The sequence below is a fragment of the Cervus elaphus genome, chromosome 28 (assembly GCF_910594005.1).
Source record: "Cervus elaphus chromosome 28, mCerEla1.1, whole genome shotgun sequence".
Lineage (NCBI taxonomy): Eukaryota > Metazoa > Chordata > Mammalia > Artiodactyla > Cervidae > Cervus > Cervus elaphus.
In genome coordinates this window covers 63,619,669-63,635,961 of record NC_057842.1, presented here as the reverse complement: position 1 = coordinate 63,635,961, position 16,293 = coordinate 63,619,669, and the positions used below count along the sequence as shown (strand labels likewise).

The following is a 16,293-nucleotide window of genomic DNA, read 5'->3' as shown; positions in this document are numbered from 1 at the left end:
ATGATAACGTATATGATTCAATGCTACTCTCTCAGTTCGTCCCACCCGCTCATTTTTAAGCTTGTTAGAAACATCCTTATTACAAGTCTTCTTTTTTTTTTTTTCCCCTTTATTTATTTATTTATTTATTTTTTCAGTGGGTTTTGTCATACATTGATATGAATCAGCCATGGATTTACACGTATTCCCCATCCCGATCCCCCCTCCCACCTCCCTCTCCACCCGATTCCTCTGGGTCTTCCCAGTGCACCAGGCCCGAGCATTTGTCTCATGCATCCCACTTGGGCTGGTGATCTGTTTCACCAAAAGAGACACAGAAGTACAGAACAGACTTTGAACTCTGTGGGAGAAGGTGAGGGTGGGATGTTTCAAAATTACAAGTCTTCTTAAACACTTCACTCTATGCACTACAGAATGGGTATCACCTCCATTCACTGAATGAACAGTACATTGAATGCAGCTTTTAAGTGCTTGTAAAAGTGGAAACTATTACAACCATCTATTACAAAATGGATACCACTTTCATTCACTTAAAGAAATCTATACAAAACACAGTTTGCAAATAGCTTGTTAAAAACTAATTTATTACAAGGCTGGTGAAACACTTCACTCCATGCATTGTGGAAGGAGTATCACTTCCACCCACTGAAAGTGCACTGTGCCGAACGCAGCTTGCAAGTAGCTTTTCAGAAACACGTTTTAACACGTCTCCTTAACGCCCTATCATTTTCAATCAGTAAAGAAGTTTTGGGCTACCTCAAAGAAAATGATTGATTTCTTTCTTTGTGGAATTGTGAAGAGTTGCTCCCTGTTTCCAATCAGGACAATAACTACCTTTCTTTCAAACTCTTTTTTTTGTTGTTCCTTCTTAAAATCTGACACAACCAATTTCTCTGGACTCTCTACTGAAAGAGATTCCTTTTATTCAATTTGTCCAACATGAAATTTGAGTTGAGAACTTTCTAGGAAATGACAAAGATGTGATTCATGTTTCAAAGTTATTTTTTTTCCATGTGGACACCTTAAACCAAAAAAAAGAATAAAACCTTGTCAGTTGGATTAAGGTGTACTGAATTCTTCAGGCATTTGGCTGGAATTCTCAGGAAGACACGGAAAAGCCTGAGAGTTGTAAAACCAGAAAGACAATTGAGCTACATGAAGAAGGCAGGGAAGGCTATAACATCAGTGACACATTCAAGATTCTCAGCAACTATCTCATGACCAAAGACAAACAATCTTCTTCCTCTCAAAATCTGCTCGTGTTTTCATGACCCCATCTTTCTGAATGACATCATTTTCATCCCCATCACTCAGGCAGAAAGCCCCCAATGTTTTACCAAGAGCTGTAATTTCCACCTCTGAAATGTCTCTGACTTTCATCACTTCCTCTTAATGTCCATGACTACTGCTCCAGCATTTCAAGGTTGAATAACCTCATCCCTGAACTATAGCTTCTAACTTGAAGTCTATCCATATTAATCACCCCCAACTAGGGTGTCTTTAGCCTCTCCTTATGCCAATACATCTTCCATGCGACCACTGTATTATATTTCTTATTGCTATTGTATTCTGCTCAAAAACTTCCAAGGTCTTACTTATTGGCAACAGAATAAAGTAAAAACTCCTTAGCAAATGGTCAAAGCCATTTGTAAACTGACTTCAACTGAATCGTGTTCCTTTTTAATTTCAGGAATGGTCTACTTCCCTGCCCTAGACTACTGTCAATGCTTTAACTTCCCCCAACAAAGAAAATTTCTATTTCTGTTGAAATCATACACATCTCATGTTTAGGTCAAATGATACCTTCTCCATCTAACTTTTTAACTTCTCTAGTTAAACTTGGTCATTCTCTCCATGGTCATTTCTCTCAAAGCTATATTAGACATGTTTCTCAGACTTTATCAAGTCTCATAGAAGTCTTGTTAAAATGTGGATTCTGAGTCAGTAGCTCTGGAATGGAGCTGAGATTCTGCATCTCTAATAACCTCCCACTGGACACCTGTGCTGTTGGACTTTGCATCTACTTTGAGGAGCAGAGTCCCAGTTATTATCAAGAAGCAGCATTTTGTCACCGTTCTGCTTAATATTGGAGTCTGCTGGAAACACAGCTTCCTTCTCAGAAAGAGTGCACTCCTTCTGAGCAGATTCTTGATTATACCTGTATCTTACACACTTCCTAGTCTGGTGCCTTGCTGGTAATTTTGGTGAAAGATTCAGCCAATGAAACAAAATTCCAAATTAAAATCTAGATTGTGGCTTATGTCAGAATTTATTTCCCATCATCCTTGATGGCAGAGAATTCTGCAATAGTTTAGAGAGCCTATGCCTTGCTGGGCAGGCACTCTTATTGATTATCTGATTTATTACTCTATCATTCAAAAGGATATGTGAAGGAGTTCCTTTATTTTACAGTGCCAAAGTCTGATTCCCCTGAAGAATGTCCTGTACTGGTCTGATGCCCTCTGATAATGTTTCCATTCATCTCTAAATTAAATGCCCCAGGTAGCAATATCATTCATAATTTAAGCAATCTCTGCTATTTCAATTGTCACCACTGAACATTGTCCGGGATATCAACTTTTAGCATCCCCTTTCTACCTATCATCTTTAATATGTTACCTCTTGTAACTAGAACTGAGCTTTTCTTGGGAAACCCCCCGGGTATGCCTGGACCTACTAACCTGCTTCTAACGAAGGGAACATGACAGAAGTGATGGAATGTCACTCCTGAGTACATTAAAAAGGACTATGACTTCCATCTTGCTTGCATTCTCTCTTTCTTTGACTTTTCTTACTGGCATACTTTGGTGAGTAAATTGCTGTGTTGAAGAAGGCTAATTGCAAGGAACTGAAGTTGGTCCCTTGATTTATCTCTTACCAAAAGCCAGTGAAAAGCTGAGTCCTACAGTTCAACAACCCGTGAGGAGTTGAATCACGACAACAATCACATGAGTGAGTTGGGAAGGAGATCTCTGCCCAGCCGAGCTATGAGCTGACGTCACCCCTGTTTGTTACCTTGACTAGAGTCCTGTCAGACACCTTGAGTCAGAGGCCTCAGCTAAGATGCAGCCTCAGAAACGGTGAGGTAGTAAATGTTTGTTGTTAAGCCACTAAGGGTTTTTATTTTGGGGCCTGTTATAAGGCCTGTGGAATTATCTTAGTTGCCTGACCAGGGATTGAACCTGGGCCCGTGGCAGTGGAAGTGCCAACTCCTAACCACTGGACCACCAGGGAATTACCAAAGTCACTGAATGTTGAGATAGTTGGTTAACCAACAATAATTAGCTAATCCAGTGGGTCTCCTTCTTCATGCATAATGTATCTTTTTATCAACACAATTTTAATTATTCTTTTCACATGAATGGTCACATTTTTACCTAGGAACCCCTTAATAATAATAAAAAAAATTTGAAAAAGCTATTAAGATACACATGGTTGATTGAAAAGTAAAATGGATATATATAGACTAAATGTTTAGAAAAAATTCTACTTTCTAGTCTCTGTAAAGCCAAAGATATAGAAAAGAAACAAAGAGGATGGGTCATTGGTGTTTCTGATGGGTATGTGTTATGCACAAATAGGCTCATGATGTGAGAAAGGGAAGGCTGAGATGAATGATATTTTTCATAAGACACATTCATAGCAAGGCTGATATTTTAAATTGTTTTATGAATTACCAACTCTTGCCTCCCCACCTAAGAGCATATTTTTGTTAAATAAACTATTGCTTTTTGAAACATTATAATGCCCATTCAGTAGCTGCTGCTGCTGCTGCTAAGTCACTTCAGTCATGTCCGACTCTGTGTGACCCCATAGACGGCAGCCCACCAGGCTCCCCTGTCCCTGGGATTCTCCAGGCAAGAACACTGGAGTGGGTTGCCATTTCCTTCTCCAATACATGAAAGTGAAAAGTGAAAGTGAAGTCGCTCAGTCGTGTCTGACTCTTAGTGACCCCTTGGACTACAGCCCACCAGGCTCCTCCGTCCATGGGATTTTCCAGGCAAGAGTACTGGAGTGGGGTGCCATCGCCTCCTCTGCCATTCAGTAGAGCTGAGACCACGTTTCCTTGAAGTTTCTATTAAAATGGAAACTATTGCTAATATAGTGAAGACATCTGAGCAATATTATTCAACAGAAGTCTTTTCATATCAAATGTGAATCCAGTCAGAATTTATTTGACAGCTGGCTCTGTCCCAAGGAACTCTTATTCAAGATTTATTAAATAGGAATAAAAGTTACTTTCATATTGGGACTGAATATATAGTGTCATGAAATGTTAATATACTACCATTTTTGTATTCTAAGACAATTTAAGAAGTTGACAGAGTAGCATTTAAACAAATAATCATTGTTATGCTTTAGTCCACGAGTCTAAAAATGCTGAAATGGTATTAACATTTTGTTAGGTGTGAAGAACTAAAAGGCATTAGAGGTATCCTTAGGGTCATTTAGGCCTGCAAACTACAAAGTGATCCAGTTGTTGATAAAAAACTGAAAATCGGTATTTATACGACTAATATTTCAGGCTCTCAGAGACCATCTTCTCAACCTGGGATATTGGATTACATATAGAATCTCTGTGTCTCCTTTATTACTTATTTGTTGGCCACTCACGAAATTTACTGTTCAATTTGGACTTGCTTAGAAAAGCTCTTGTAAGACTTGATTTAAGTAAAGTTCTCACATCCTACTGCAATACTATATTTCCTTTCTCTGGCTTTTATTTGATTGGAAGAAACTGTTGTCAGAGTCTACAAATGTGGGTCACACCCAGCACTGACGTATGCTTCTGATCATGGACTTTTTCATCCTTGACATAGGGGCCAAGCTTTGGAATGAAAACCAGAATAAGAAGTCTGTGGAGAATAGCATAACTAAAGAGAAGCGGTATCTCACCAGTCACAGGGCAAGATCCAAGTCTTGAGAGAATTGCAGGTGCTATAAAGAAATCAAGACTGGTATATATATATACACTACTGATATTATGTGTAATGTAGATAACTAACGAGAACCAACTGCATAGCACAGGAAACTCTATTCAGTGCTCTGTGGTGATCTAAATGGGAAGGAAATCCCAGAACAGAGGGGATATAGTATACCTAGAGCTGATTCGCCTAGCTGTACAGTAGAAAGTAATACAAACTTTGTAAAGCGTTTGTGCTGGCATGCATGCTAAGTTGCTTCAGTCGTATCCGACTCTTTGCAACCCTGTGGACTGTAGCCTGCCAGGCTCCTCTGTCCATGGGATTCTCCAGGCAAGAATACTGGAGTGGGTTGCCATGCCCTCCCCCAGGGGATCTCCAACCAGGGATCGAACCCGAGCCTCCTGTGGCTCCTGCACTGTGGGCAGATTCTTTACCACTAGTGCCACCTGGGAAGCCCCAAAGCAATTATACGCCAATAGAAATTAATATCAAAAATGCTTTTTAAAAAAAGACCCAGCTCTCCTTTCTTGCCTTTAGAAGCTTACAGATTACCTAGAACCCAATGTTTGTGTGGATAAATGATTTAAAAGCAGTCCTGGTTCCAAATTCTAATCAATCAATGCTGCATATCTTAAATATGAAATTGTTTTATATTTTGAGAGTATGGGAGTAAGTTCAGTTCAGTTCAGTTGCTCAGTCATGTCCGACTCTTTTGTGACCCCATGAACCACAGCACACCAGGCCTCCCTGTCCATCACCAGCTCCCGGAGCCCACCCAAACCCATGTCTATTGAGTTGGTGATGCCATCCATCCATCTCATCCTCTGTGGTCCCCTTCTCCTCCTGCCTTCAATTTTTCCCAGCATCAGGGTCTTTTCCAATGAGTCAACTCTTCGCATGAGTTGGCCAAAGTATTGGAGTTTCAGCTTCAACATCAGTCCTTCCAATGAACACCCAGGACTGATGTCCTTTAGGATGGACTGGTTGGATCTCCTTGCAGTCCAAGGGACTCTCAAGAGTCTTTTCCAACACCACAGTTCAAAAGCATCAGTTCTTAGGCACTCAGCTTTCTTTATAGTCCAACTCTCACTTCTATACATGACCACTGGAAAAACCATAGCCTTGACTAGTCGGACCTTTGTTGGCAAAGTAATGCCTCTGCTTTTTAATATGCTGTCTAGGTTGGTCATAACTTTCCTTCCAAGGGATGGGAGTAAGAGTGCATCATAATAGTAGAATGCTAAGTGTACCACTCTGTCTTTGCAACCTATTTCACAAGGGTGACCTCACCATAACCCTCTGGATAAGGTAACTCACCAACCTTATCCTCAGTCTCACAAAGGATAAAACTAGCTGCAATTATGTGAAAAAATTACAACCAAGCAAGACAAGTTGATAAGCAGGGCTCCTCACATTGTGCTCCAGGTTCGTTTTATAGGCTGTTCTCACAATACGTGCTGCTGCTTTCTATGCTTTAAAGTGGGAACTGAGAGATGTGAGGCTCAGTCTTGTAAGGAACACTTCTTGTAAGACATGACAAAAGCCACATGAACTTAATAAACACAGGACTGCATGTCAGGTGTACTGGCCTTTCGTGGCTTTGCTGCCTGTAGCCTGGGTGGTCGCAAGCTGGTCACTCATACTCCCTGAGTCTGAAACATGGTTTGGGTAACCTTAAGCTTTCATACGGTTCATGGGGTTCTCGAGGCAAGAGTACTGAAGTGGTTTGCCATCCCCTTCCCCAGTGGACCACATTCTGTCAGACCTCTCCACCATGACCCGTCCATCTTGGGTGGCCCCACACGGTGTGGCTTAGTTTCATTGAGTTAGACAGGGCTGTGGTCCATGTGATCAGATTGCTGGTTGTCTGTGATTGTGGTTTCAATCTGTCTGCCCTCTGGTGCCCTTTCTCAGTGCCTACCATCTTACTTGGGTTCCTCTTACCTTGGACGGGTATCTCCTCTCGGCCACCACCCCTGACCTTGGACGTGGGGTAGCTCCTCTCAGCCGCAGAAGCACAGTGGCTGCAATGGCGCAGAATAATCCCGATGGTGTGATCACTCACCTAGAGCCAGACATCCTGGAATGTGAAGCCAAGTGGGCCTTAGGAAGCATCACTATGAACAAAGCTAGTGGAGGTGATGGAATTCCAGTTGAGCTATTTCAAATCCTGAAAGATGATGCTGTGAAAGTGCTGCACTCAATATGCCAGCAAATTTGGAAAACTCAGCAGTGGCCATAGTACTGGAAAAGGTCAGTTTTCATTCCAATCCCAAAGAAAAGCAATGCCAAATAATGCTCAAACTACCGCACAATTGCACTCATCTCACACGCTAGCAAAGTAATGCTCAAAATTCTCCAAGCCAGGCTTCAGCAATACTTGAACCATGAACTTCCAGATGTTCAAGCTGGTTTTAGAAAAGGCAGAGGAACCAGAGATCAAATTGCCAACATCCGCTGGATCATTGAAAAAGCAAGAGAGTTCCAGAAAAACATCTATTTTTGCTTTATTGACTATGCCAGAGCCTTTGACTGTGTGGATCACAATAAACTGTGGAAAATTCTGAAAGAGATGGGAATACCAGACCACCTGACCTGCCTCTTGAGAAACCTCTATGCGGGTCAGGAAGCAACAGTTAGAACTGGACATGGACCAACAGACTGGTTCCAAATAGGAAAAGGAGTACGTCAGGACTGTATATTGTCACCCTGCTTATTTAAATTATATGCAGAGTATACCATGTGAAATACTGGGCTGGATGAAGCACAAGCTGGAATCAAGATTGCTGGGAGAAATATCAATAACCTCAGATATGCAGATGACACCACCCTTATGACAAAAAGTGAAGAAGAACTAAAGAGCCTCTTGATGAAAGTGAAAGAGGAGAGTGAAAAAGTTGGCTTAAAGCTCAACATTCAGAAAACTAATATCATGGCATCTGGTCCCATCACTTCATGGCATATTGATGGGCAAACAGTGGAAACAGTGTCAGACTTTATTTTTGTGGGCTCAAAAATCACTGCAGATGGTGATTGCAGTCATGAAATTAAAAGACACTTACTCCTTGGAAGGAAAGTTATGACCAACCTAGACAGCATATTAAAAAGCAGAGGCATTAATTTGCCAGCAAAGGTCCATCTAGTCAAGGCTATAGTTTTTCCAGTGGTCATGTATGGATGTGAGAGTTGGACTGTGAAGAAAGCTGAGCACCGAAGAATTGATGCTTTTGATCTGTGGTGTTGGAGAAGACTCTTGAGAGTCCCTTGGACTGCAAGGAGATGCAACCAGTCTATCCTAAAGGAGGTCAGTCCTGGGTGTTCATTGGAAGGACTGATGCTGAAGCTGAAACTCCAATACTTTGGCCACCTGATGCGAAGAACTGACTCATTGGAAAAGACCCTGGTGCTGGGAGGGATTGGGGGCAGGAGGAGAAGGGGACGACAGAGGATGAGATGGTTGGATGGCACCAGTGACTCAGTGGACATGGGTTTGAGTAAACTCCAGGAGTTGGTGATGGACAGGGAGGCCTGGTGTGCTGCGGTTCGTGGGGTCACAAAGAGTCAGACACGACTGAGCGACTGAACTGAACCTTAAACTTTCTTGTAGTTCTAAAGAAAGTCTCTGAAGAAGTTTTGGAAAGCTTGTCTGCATCCTAAATAGCATTAGTATTCTGGAAAGTGTGTACAAATCATAAACATTTATCTCAGAGAAGAAGCATTGATGAATTTCACTTTCTGGGAACACAGAGAAGCCTGGAGGAGACAGCACACACCTGAAATGTCAGTGGCTACCTGATCACAAACCCATTAACATTTGTGCCACTCTTGTTGCTGCTGGCCTGGCAGCCTGAAGGTATATTTCTGTGTACCAGAGAGAACGGACCTGTATAATCATGAAAGGATACTGCGTGCCAATGCTACTTTCCAAAAGAGAAAATTAAATGAATCCTTATCGAAAGCAAATTAGCCTCTGAACTTAATTACAAGATGAAAATGGTATTTTCTAATTTCTGGTCACATATACACACTTGTCATTCAGTCGCTCAGTCGGGTCTGACTGTTTGTGACCCCATGGTCTGCAGTACACCAAGATTTGCTGTCCTTCACTATCTCCTGGAGTTGGCTCAGACTCATGTCCATTAAATCAACGATGCCGTCCAACCATCTCATCCTCTGTCGCCCCTTCTCCTGCCCCCAATCCCTCCCAGCATCAGGGTCTTTTCCAGTGCACACCTGAGTGAGAAAAAGAATCATTAGGCGTGCAGAAAGTAAGTTTTCAGGCTCTTTGGCTGTGGGAAGCTTCAGGGGAGAACAAATTAGTAACTTTTGTTTTTCAAGTTTGGACACATACAGTGGGATAGAGAGATGCCTCAGAGGTCTTTATAATGAAGTGTGATCTCTAAGTTACCAATCATACTCCCCTTCTGTCTTTCAGGGAGCATTATTCTAACCTTAGACTTCTCCCCATTGTTGAGTGAGCTCTTGACATCAGGGCCCAATCAGGAAAACATTTAACTGGTCCCTGTGGGTGGAAGTTGAGGGTAGTGTAAGGAGAAAGTACTGAATAATTAAAATGAAGATGACCATTTCTACAAGACATACCAATAAAAAGCCATAAGATGGAGGGATTGAGAGAACTGTTTAATTGCTAAGTTGTGTCTGATTCTTTGCAAGCCCATGGACTATAGTCCTCCAGGCACCTCTGTCCATGGGATTTTCCAGGCAAGAATACTGGAATGGATTATCATTTCCTCCTCCAATGGATCTTCACAACCCAGGGACTGAACCCGCATCTCTGGCTTTGCGAGATGGATTCTTTACCTCTGAGCCACCAGGGCTGAGACAATATATTTTATGAAATTGGGACCAGTTTTGTCATCTTTTAAAATTGGTCCTTTGGGGTAAAATGGTGAAACAATGAATCGCATAGTCCAAAGCAGATTTCCTTCATGATTGCTACATGACTTGTGTCCCAGGATGGTAGACAAGAAATTGGCAGCTTCCCTTTGCTTTGACGAGATTGGGCCAGTGTCTGTGAACCAGATGAGTGTAGAGCTGTGTTGGGGGGAGGTCATGGTGATGAGCCTGCACAAGGACTGGTTTACTTGGACCTTTTTTTCACATGGCACCCAGAAGCCTCTTATGAAGAATTCAAACTAAGGGAAGTAGAGTTGATACACACCAATCTGGATGAGATAGTGGACCAGGAGAGGAAGTTGATTTTATGGATTATGTGGGGACCATATTGTCAGCTAGTCTAATTTGAGCCCGTGGAAGAGGAGCTTTTCTAAAAGTGACAGTAAAAATTAAGGAATAACAAAAAAGCCCATCTATTGTACTAACTAAATTCTCTGACATACATTTTATTAAGAATAGTCTTTTTAAAGCAGTTGAAGGTCACAACAAAACTGAGAGGAAGGTACAGAGATTTTCTTCCCCATTGCCCCCTGAACCCACACAAATACACCTGACACCGTTATCCACACCCCCCGTGACAGTGGTACATTTGTTACATCATAATCAACCAAAGTCCATCGTTTAACTCTATCTCACTTCTGCTGTTGTACATTCTATGAATTTGGGCAAAGTCTAATGACATGCATTCATCTTTATAGCAATAGTATCAGAGTGTATTCATTGCCCTAAAGGTCTAAAGTTTTAAAGTGGCAGGTCTTATCACTTCAGATCCTATGTAAAGTGGCATAAAGATAAAAAGAGTGCGTGGGATTTCCCTGGTGACTCAGTGTAAAGAATCCGCCTGCCCATGCAGGGGACACAGATTCGATCCGGATCCGGGAAGATCCCACATGCTCATGCGGCGCAACTATTAAGCCTGTGCTCCGGTTCCTGGGAGCCGCAGCTCCCGAACCCTTGCGCTGCAGCTGATGACGCCTACGTGCCCTAGAGAAGCCGCACTTCCCTCGGGTGCTGTCGCTGTGCCTTCCACGGCGAGAGAAGCCCCTCGAGGAGAAGCCCGTGCGCCGCAAATGCGGAGGAGCCCCTGCTAGCTGCCACGGAGAAAGGCTCACGCGGCAACGAAGACCAGCATAACCAAAAACAAGCAAATAAATAAAAATATTTTTTAAAAAGATAAAAAGAGTGCAATTGAACTAGATTAAGTAGACTGACATGCAAATGGAATAACAAAGAGGTCAGGGAGGGTTGTACAGTCGGTGCTCCTGTGTGAGCTTCGTGGATCTCACTGGTTTCAGCCAGAGGCCTTTGGGAGTCCGCCTGGAAGGAAGCAAATGGTAACCATGCATGGAAACCCAAAGAAGCACTTCATAATTCCAGGAAAGATACTCTCTAGGACCCCTAGAGGAATCTGAAAGGGCTGGAGTCGTAGAAATCCTTTTGGGTTATGTGAAACAAAACCAGATTTTTACCCTCAACTGCTGTGGTTATATAAGCAAGGAGCAGATAATCTTTATGCAAGTTTATGATCTATTTTCTCCATGATGCCATAATCCTGTTGCTTTTTTCAACCAGGCAATAAAATAGTTTTAATGAAACCAATAAAAAATGATTCCCCCTGCAAACATCTGGTAATCCTCAGCTCATGACCCAAGGCCCTGCAGTTCTGGGTTACTGAGTAAGGGAATTCATTTGTGTTGTGTTAAGTGCAAAGGGGATTCCCCAGTGTTCTCTGATGGCAACAGAAGCATATTAAGAACCACAAATAAAAATAGCAGCATAATTAAAACATAATGTAAAAGTTAAGAAGTTCAAACCTCAGCTTGTTCTATTGTTCATCCTGAGATCTCTTGAGGGAAGAAGTGTCAAACATTTTGCTTTTTGAAGAAATCTCATTTTAATGTTTTAAATTAAATCCAGGCCACTTTTGTGGAATTAGCACAACTTTGAAGTAATGAGAATTATGCTATTTTGATTTGCTTCTTCCCTGAAGATTTTTAAAAAATAATCTGGCATACCCGCATTACATGGCTGGTGCCATGTCACTCACCCAGCCAGGGGCTCGGGGCAGACGGGGGCACAGAGACCCCCCTGTGTATCGCATCAGGTGCTTTTGCGACCTATAGCGTGTCTACCATTCTGTGGACTTTGGTCAGGATTACCATACACATTTCACAGGAATTTACTAGCCTCAATATTAGAAGATCTTCGTTTTTTGCTTTTTTGTTTCACTTACTTTTTATCATCATTGCCACACACATAACTAACAGGGCAAGAGGAGGCAATCTCGATGCTTACCAGGTTCAGGAGACTTGTCTTGTTTGGTGTATCATGATATACCAGTAAGTTCAGCATTCTGCATTTCTCCCCACTATTTTTTAAAACTGAGGCATAAAACACATAGAATGAGGCAAATTGAAGTCTATGTTTAAATGAGTTTGTACATATACATCAGTTCAGTTCAGTCACTCAGTCGTGTCCGACTCTTTGCGACCCCATGAACCGCAGCACGCCAGGCCTCCCTGTCCATCACCAACTCCCAGAGCTTACTCAAACTCATGTCCATCGAGTCACTGGTGATGCCATCCATCCATCTCATCCTCTGTCGTCCCCTTCTCCTCCTGCCCCCAATCTCTCCCAGCACCAGGGTCTTTTCCAATGAGTCAGCTCTTCACATGAGGTGGTTTCAGCTTCAACATCAGTCCTTCCAGTGAACACCCAGGACTGATTTGCTTTAGGATGGACTGGTTGGATCTCCTTGCAGTCCAAGGGCCTCTCAAGAGTCTTCTCCAACACGACAGTTCAAAAGCATTAATTTTTCTGTGCTCAGCTTTCTTCACAGTCCAACTCTCACATCCATACATGACCACTGGAAAACCATAGCCTTGACTAGACAGACCTTTGTTGGCAAAGTAATGTCTCTGTTTTTTAATATGCTGTCTAGGTTGGTCATAACTTTCCTTCCAAGAAGTGTCTTTTAATTTCATGGCTGCAATCACCATCTGCAGTGATTTTGGAGCCCCCAAAAATAAAGTCTGACACTGCTCCCACTGTTTCCCCATCCATTTCTCATGAAGTGAATACATTTGTGTAAACACTACAGAGATTAAGTGTAGGACGTTTCCTGATGCCCCTTGCTGGTTAATGCTATCATCCCAGAAGTAACTATTTTCTGATTTCTCTACATACAGAACCTATTCCTTTGTATTTGACTTTCTTCTCTCAACACCAGGTTTGTGACATTTATCCAAATTCTTTCATTCATGAACAGTTTGATTTTTTAAAATTTTCCATGTCATATTCAACTGGGTGGATCCACCACAAATTTATTTATTCTCAGTTGATCAATTGCTTCCACTTTATGACTTTTATGTAAAAATCTACTCTGAACGCTCATATATATATCCTTTAGTGGGTGGCCATAAGCATTCACTTCTCTTCAGTATTTAACCAAGACTAGGATTGCTAAGGTGTAGGTAGTTATAGGTTTAGTTTACTGGTTAACATTTGCAAAGTGAAACTTTTAATTGATCTTTGTTCTCACTAATGTTTAGTATTTTCCTTTTTTGATTTTTAATTTAAAGATTTCTATAAACTTACAGGGAGCTACAAAAATTGTACAGAAGGGTCCTGCCTACCCTTTAACCAGTTTCCCTTGGTGTTTACATGTTATATAACCATAGTACAATATCACAACCAGGAGACAGATTAGTTTCATATAGAGACAGATACATAGCTTCATATAATTTTTTAAAAATTTTATTTATTTATTTGGCTGCACGAGCTCTTAGTTGCAGCACACAGATCTTTCAGTTAAGGTCTGCAAACGCTTGGTTGTAGCATGTGGGATCCAGTTCCATGACCAGGGATGGAATCTGGGCCCCCTTCATTGGGGGTGTGGAGTCTCAGCCACTGAACTACTAGGGACGTCCCCATATCATCTTCATTACATATGTATATTTGTGTAGCCAACACCCCAGTTAAGAGGCAGAACTATTCCAGCACCATGGAGATCTCCCTTCTGCTATTCCTTTATAGCCACAACCAACCCTTTCCCCTTCACCATCCCTAATTCTTGGTACCTGCTAGACTGTCATCCATTTCTACAGTTTTGTCATTTTAAGAATGTAGGATGAATGGAATCCTACAGCAGTGACCTTCTGAGACTAGCATTTATCACTCAGGATAATGTCCTTGAGATCCATCCAATTTACTGCATGTATCTATGCTAGTTCTTTTTTACTGTGGAATAGCATTCTGGGACAGGACATGACCTCAGGTTCTTAGGTACTGGCCCAACGGAGGAGAGATGCTGTAGTTGCAAATGGTAAATGCAATCTGACTTGGATAATTTTCATCAAAACTCATAGAAGTCATGAAAAATAAACAAAAGATGATGGTGATGATGGCAATGACAATCAGAAATGTTCAAGTAAAGAAAAATCTGTTACAAATCCCTATTAAGTTGTTACCAATGTCCACATCAAGAAACAAGTCCAATCACCACATGAGTCTCTTTAACCTATGTTCTTGACATTTCCTAGAGATAAAGTTAAAGAATGAGAAATAGAGAGAGATTCTAAATGTGATGTCAGATTTGAGGATGCTCCCTAGCTCACATTAGATGGCTGGCAAGGTTTATTAAGTAAAAACAATATGGCAATGACAAATTCATTTATTGGTTTGATAAAATCTATTCTGTTACAAAGATGCTTTAGATATTTTATTTCCCTTTAATCAATAAGCCAATTAGGAAGATGTTGTGATTGTTGAAGCTTAAAAATGAGGAAATTGAAGCACCACGGGTTAAATAATTCACTCCAGAAACATAGTAAGTGGTGGTGTTAGATTATACTATACATGGTGTTAGCTGGGGCTATGATTATCTGGGCTTACTTACAGGTCTTCCAGTCTATGCTGGCTTTGACTAGGAGCTTGCTGGGATTCTCAGTCAGGGTATCTCAATTTTCCTCCATATACCTGCTTCATGGGGCCTGAGAGCCTAACAGTATAGTGGCAAAGGAAATATTTCAAGCATGAATGCGGAAGATGCAGGTATCTTAAGGTTCAGTCCCTGAAATTAGATAGCACTGCTTCCACTGCATTTCACTGGTGATAACTGTCACAGGGCCAACCGAGATTCACAGGAAAGGGATGCAGACAGGATGAACGAAGAATCTGTGCTTGCTTATAGTCTCCCCGAAGTATTGGCTCGTTCAAACAAGAAAATGATCTGAGGCAACTGTTGCTTTAATAATTCAGGACTGTTTCTTAAAATATTTTAAAAATTCTGAATTGGTGGAGAGTTGCTTGATGATGTTGTGTTGGTCCCTGCTGTACAACAGTGTGGATCGGCTGTAATTACTCATTGGATCCTTGCGTCTGATCTGATATTTGCTGCCACTTCATTTCATCTTGGCCAACAAAGTCTGACATGTAAAAGTAGAGATTTGATTGATCAGTAGAATTTCATGAATAGAATTAAGATTTCAAAATATATTACTGTCTAAGGTAGGAAAATCACAGCTTCACCATGGCATCAGGTACAGACTTCTCATCAGCTCATCCTCTACTCCCTAATACTCCTAAAGGGACATCGGGGTCCTTGAGGGACCTTGTGATGTTTGAAGCAGTGCTACTAAGCATTGGAACTGATTTTTGAAAAATAGTCAGAACTTAGTCATGCAAATAGTGCTTTCCTATGTAAATAATTACCTTGGAACTTCAAAATTATTCCAGTAATGCTGTCTTATTAAAAAAGAATTTCTTAAACAATTATTCTGGAATTGATATGAGAGTCTGTAATACTCACTTTGAAAATCCTTGTTATTTTTTTCTTCGTTTTTTCTTTTTTCTTGGAGTGTGACTAATTTTTTAAGTGCTATGAGCCAAACAGACCTAAGTCTGATGAATGTGATGTGGGGTCAAACTAGGACTGCTGGTTTTGATGCTAAACAAGATTTAATGACAAACTAATTAAGAATGATGTTCTTGTTGCTTATAAATTGGCTTCTGATAAGCAGTTCCAAGAAACACATCAAACATGTTTTAAGTAGTAGTTCCCTATTAAATTAATGTGCCTCTCAGGGAGTCCACTTTGAAAAAGGCAGCACACATTTGGATGTGTAAGTTCTGGTACACTTATTCAAAACAGCAGATGGGCTGCTTTATCTTACGGCTACTCCCTCCAGTATTCTTGCCGGAAGAATTCCAAGATCAGAGGAACCTCGTGGTCTACAGTTCATGGGGTTGAAAAGATTCAGACATGACTGAGTAGCTAATCCTGTCACTTTCTTGTATCACTTACAGTCTGATATTATGTTTTTCTCATGTATATAATATCAAATTTTATACATATACAGTGATTTTAACTTTTAAAAAACTTTAAAATCTTCCAAGGAAGTCATGAACATATTATTTCATGACTATATTATTCAGTTTAGAAATGAGGAAA

The 16,293-nt window shown here is 41.1% G+C and overlaps 1 non-coding gene across 1 annotated transcript; it reads right to left on the bottom strand.

The window, feature by feature from the left end:
* Positions 1 to 3,161: 3,161 nt before the first annotated feature.
* Positions 3,162 to 3,234, bottom strand: TRNAG-UCC. The gene has a single exon. It is a non-coding gene; the product is annotated as a tRNA-Gly (tRNA).
* Between the last annotated feature and the right edge of the window lie 13,059 nt (positions 3,235 to 16,293).